At 32.8% G+C, this 5,144-nt stretch overlaps 1 long non-coding RNA gene across 1 annotated transcript; it reads right to left on the reverse strand.

The window, feature by feature from the left end:
- Nucleotides 1-3,686: 3,686 nt before the first annotated feature.
- Nucleotides 3,687-4,899, reverse strand: LOC127858789 (uncharacterized). Its single transcript, XR_008039052.1, has 4 exons — nucleotides 4,849-4,899; nucleotides 4,597-4,714; nucleotides 4,303-4,420; nucleotides 3,687-3,984 (listed from the first exon to the last, which is right to left on the reverse strand). It is a non-coding gene; the product is annotated as an uncharacterized LOC127858789 (long non-coding RNA).
- Nucleotides 4,900-5,144: the final 245 nt, after the last annotated feature.

Raw genomic sequence — 5,144 nt, forward strand, 5'->3', positions numbered from 1 at the left:
TAAATATATTAGCATTATATCCATAGTACCGATAGTTTAAACAAAAAGAAAATATTTAAAACCAGTTAAAGTCCGTGGGTAATATGTTACGGGTGTAATTTTTCGTTTTTTTTTTCTTTGCACTTTCATATACAATTAAAAAAGACAGGAAATATATAGGTATTTCTGCGTTTTTATATAAAATGACACGATTGTCAAATCTTAAATGTAACGTATTTACAGAAATATTCATAAATTAGTCATTAGTCTGTTAATTGCAAATAAATGTGTGTAGTGGTAAAAATAATACTCGTTAAAGAAAAAAATAATTTGCTAACATTAATTTGAGTTATCACATTCTTGATATATTAACGGCGCCGTTAATAAAAAATAGAAGGCGGGATTTTTGTTAAAAGTCGGCGTGTAATGTTATACGGGTGTAATGCTAAGTTTTAAGTGTGGAAATGACGTGTAAAATAAGCAAATTAATACCTATATTTGTGTTGTGCTACAAACAAAAAACTTTAAACAACTATAAATATTTGCTAAAATTGTTATTTCCTTGGTAATGCCACGGCGCTGTTTGATTGTTGTCTGCGTGTTTCTTCTATGTACATATCGTATGCAAGAAAACACAGACCATATCGATAACGCTGAAAACTGCATACGATATAAACAATGAAGGAAACTACAGGCCATATACTGCTTTAATAACATGGATTTAATCATTAATTAAACACTGCTCTGTTGCCCTACACCTGTTAATCTTATAGTTTATTAAAGTATTATCCATACTACCGTTAGTTTAGAAAAAAAGAAGGCGAGAAATTTTAATTAAAAGTCTGCGTGTAATACGGGTGCAATGCCATGTTTTAAGTGTGTAAATGACGTATTATTTGCAAATTAATAATTATATTTTTGTTGCGTTGCGAATAAAACACATAAAATTATTATTTCCTTGGTAATGCTACGGTGCTGTTTGATTGTTGTTTGCGTGTTTCTTCTAAGTACATATGATGACCATATAGATAATGCTGAAAACTGCATACGATATGACCAATTAAGGATATTGCAGACCATATACCGGTTTAATAACATGGATTTAATCATTAATTGAACTGTGGTCTTACCGAAGGATAGGATACGTTAAATTATCAATTTAATATTTCCACTGTTTTTATAAGAATTAACGCACACAATCCATGTTATAAGAAAAACAACACAAAACATCTAGCTTAATGATTAATATCCGGTCACACGTGTCATATGGCTTCAACAGGTGTCAACATTTCCTATACTGGTCTCGAAAAATACCCACAATCCCCCTGCGCGACACCATCATACATGCCAGAATTGTTCAGGTCCAAATCGGGACATTCCATACAAAATTGTCGGGAAATTTGACCAAAATAAACATGTCTCCTCATTTAACATTTTTTTGCCCGCTTTTTTGAAGAGTACATATGTTTCCTCATTCCTGATCGAGAGCACTGTAAGCACCGTATTTGTTTAGTGAAGGACAGTATCTTTATAGTGCACTGTATATTCACTCGATCAAGGTTCACTGGTAGGGGATGTAATTATTGACTACTTTGTTACCTTTTTCTGAACATCTAAGTGTGTTCGTTCCAAAACAAATCCACTGAAGGAATGTATATTTACTTCCTGTTTTTCAAATAAAATTGCGCAAAAACTCATGTGGTCGTGAAGGGAATGCGCGTTTTGTTATGTGTGTAATGCTAGTTCAGATTGAATTATTCAGATTGCGTGACAAGATCTCTATCCTGTGAAGCGTTGCAATAGACACATCGAAAATTTCCTGTTTTTTTGTATTTGTTAAATCATGATAATGATAAATAACTTCGCTGTATTTGTATTTGGCTTTTAAGACAAAATAACTTCCCTGAATGGTTGTTTACTAGATAGCTATCAGAGTAGCACATCACATTAACCTTTGTGTGAGTTACAGAGCAATACAGAGATGAATGGCTTGCCATTCTTTATAATGTCCGATTTGAATAAAAGGTAAAACAAGATCATAGAATAACTCTTCCTTGAGGTGAACATGGTAACAATACACTTTTGTAATAACAAACTCTTGGTTCAAAGCCGGGACTCCGTTGGTGCAGACTTGTTGAACCATATCTAATAAATCTATTTGTCAAACAACTGTTTCTTTCTCAGCTTATTTTCATGGAAAACTAGTGAATTATCAACACCTTCTGAATTATTGTATGAGTCCAACAGATTAACCCTAAAGGCAAACACATATTTGTCCATAGCTCTTATTAGGGTATCCATTCTTTAAATTTACAACACCTCAGATAATCACAGTAAGAGTTCAATGTAAAATTACTAAGATTATTAATTTGTAAATATAATGACATATGTTTATAAATTTATATTGACCAATCTTTGTCTATTATAAGCATGCATCATGATGTGTCTTGAAATGCATCTTGGCTTGTGAGGTCAGGGTCATTGTTAATTAACATAGAAAAGCAGCTCCCTCTCAATCATTGAACATATGTAAATCGTGTGACGCGATGTGAGCGCATCATCACTTTTGTTATTCAACCAATTGTCAATTTACTCCAAATTTGGATTGATGCAAAATGTCACAAATTATTTTCTGAAAAAATCAGTTGAAAACGAACGTTAATTTATGTGAAACATTGATGCGTATTGTTCAGCATCCAATTTGTTTGATGTACACAATCGGTGTTTTGACAGGTTTTATAATCTTAGGTGGTATAATACACAGGATGATAGTGTTATGGCGTTTATTTCTGTATGATACATCTTTCGATAGCAATAAGAGACACCTATCATAAAAACATTGTGGTGTGAATGCCTTATAAAATCAATAATTTGTGGATAAGGTGTCAGAAACAACACTGGTGCACTCGAGTAGCGGAAGCTTGTTGTTAATTGGGGGCAATAAAGGGATTAGCGCTGGTAAGTTTTAGCCAGACCGAGCTAGAATAGCGAGTTTTGTTGGGAACTTAAAGACTTTACATCGTTTTTTACGAATGTCGGGACAAAAAGTCTCTTATCGGGATGCCGGGACAAATGGCCCAAAAGCAGGACCGTCCCGCCGAGATCGGGACGTCTGACATGTATGGACACCATAGCAGAAGTGTAGAATATACTTACTCTGCAGTTCTTGTGTTTTTATAGCAAAAAAAATTTTTTTCCACTTTTTGCCCTTTATACACAAGTTAGTGTCAGCAGAGCTGGCAGGTGGACTCAATCAGTTCAAAACTTGTACAATTACAACCATTCTGTACATTGCGTTCAGAACATCCCATAAAGCTCTACTGTTTAAAAATTGCGTTGCGATTGTCAGCAATATTGCCTTTTTGTAAATTTATTCGAGTATTTATTAGTTAATATATTGTTGATACATTGTGTGCTTTAAGAATGCCTCCGGTAATAGGTCATAGTCAGGCAAAGTATTTGTCCGACTATCTCAATAAGAGTGAATTCAGTGTATTCGCCTATCCGGGATACAAGACTCATGAGTTCGTGAAAGAAGATGCCATCCAAGAGGTGCTTCCCTTCTTTTCCGTAAGTATTTTTTTTAACTGAATAAGTGTCACTGTTTATACAGAATCTTCCTAAAAACTCTGTTATTATATATATATATATAACATAACATAACATGTCTACATTATATTACCTTAAAATACTTTATCATGCTTAATATTCATAATTATGGATGAAAGGCTGATTAAAAAACCGACACAAGATATACATCAATGCCATTATAACCACATATTCACCCTTATAAATAAAACTGTATTTTTAAATTCTTTGATGAAAACTGACCTCTTAAGTCTTCAATTAAATACTTGATATGTTAAAAAGGTCCATCACAAGACAATTACTGGGCAATACATGTATGTAGTCCGTGTTACCACCCACACACAGCTCAAGCTGACAGTTAGATGTAAACATGGTAAGGTAAGGTTGCACCAATCTGCCCGGTTCATTTGTGAAGATCTGCAATGAAAATATAAAACAATGTCTGATAATTTATGACTGCAACGTTCCACAAACACATCAATAATACATCAATACAGTGGTAACCACATGTTATCTTTCCCTATATTGTTGTTTTTCTTATTGAACTTAATATTTGTAAAAATAACACATTATTAATCAAATGATACACTGTTATCAACATGAAAATAAGATTTTTGTTTTGTACATAATTTATTTCTGTTCCCTTCAGAACCGCATAGTGAAAAGAGCAAAGGCATTTTTGTTTAATTAAACACATAATATAAAGTATAAGGCTTATTTAGTAATTGATCATACATGTATTTATTGCTGGTACCATAGTGTTGAAAACAAGGGTGTCCTTAGCTGGTTGCACGTTTATCTCTTCCCTGGTGTGGCTTTTATTAAGAGCATAAACTGTTGACAGTTGTCCATCCTGTAGAATAAAACACTTTTCTTTAAATACAAAAATTCTGTTTGTTTTTTTCTAAACATCCGCATACCATGGATAAGATAATCAATAAATCATATGTTGTTTTTACTTATGGAAAAAATAGAGTAAATACTAAACACAAATGAGGTAAACAATACATGGTGTGAGTCATACCATACCTGCTAATTACAGTATAAGCACATCTTTTGGTACTATGTCATTATTCCCAATCAGTATGTTATGATGTGGATCAGCTTTGGACACATGCCACTACATGTATATCATTGGTGTTCTTCACTGAAACAACAAGATACAGGCCTTAACAAAATTATTGCAAAATATATATGTGTGGTTTTAATTATATTTAAACATTATATATAACAAATATGAAAAAATGCCAGCACAAGTATTGAATCTGGTAACTATCTTACCAATATTCCAAAACATATGAGCAGACAACCTTTAAATTGTCTTAACCTGGAAACTATAGTCTCTAAAGTGACTTCCAAATTTGTGATGTTCTACATTCTGTATTTCTATATTTGTTTTAACGAATCATTATCTTTGCGCATCACTGTTTTAATTTCAACTTGATCATGAACACTTAACTGACATTGATAACGCATTCATTAATTCTGGTGTTACAAATAGAATTGCGATTGCTTACAGTCCATTACAGGATTGCACACAGATTTGTAACACAAATTTTATTATACATGTACAGTCA

Source organism: Dreissena polymorpha, chromosome 1 (assembly GCF_020536995.1).
Source record: "Dreissena polymorpha isolate Duluth1 chromosome 1, UMN_Dpol_1.0, whole genome shotgun sequence".
In the NCBI taxonomy this organism is placed as follows: Eukaryota; Metazoa; Mollusca; class Bivalvia; order Myida; family Dreissenidae; genus Dreissena; species Dreissena polymorpha.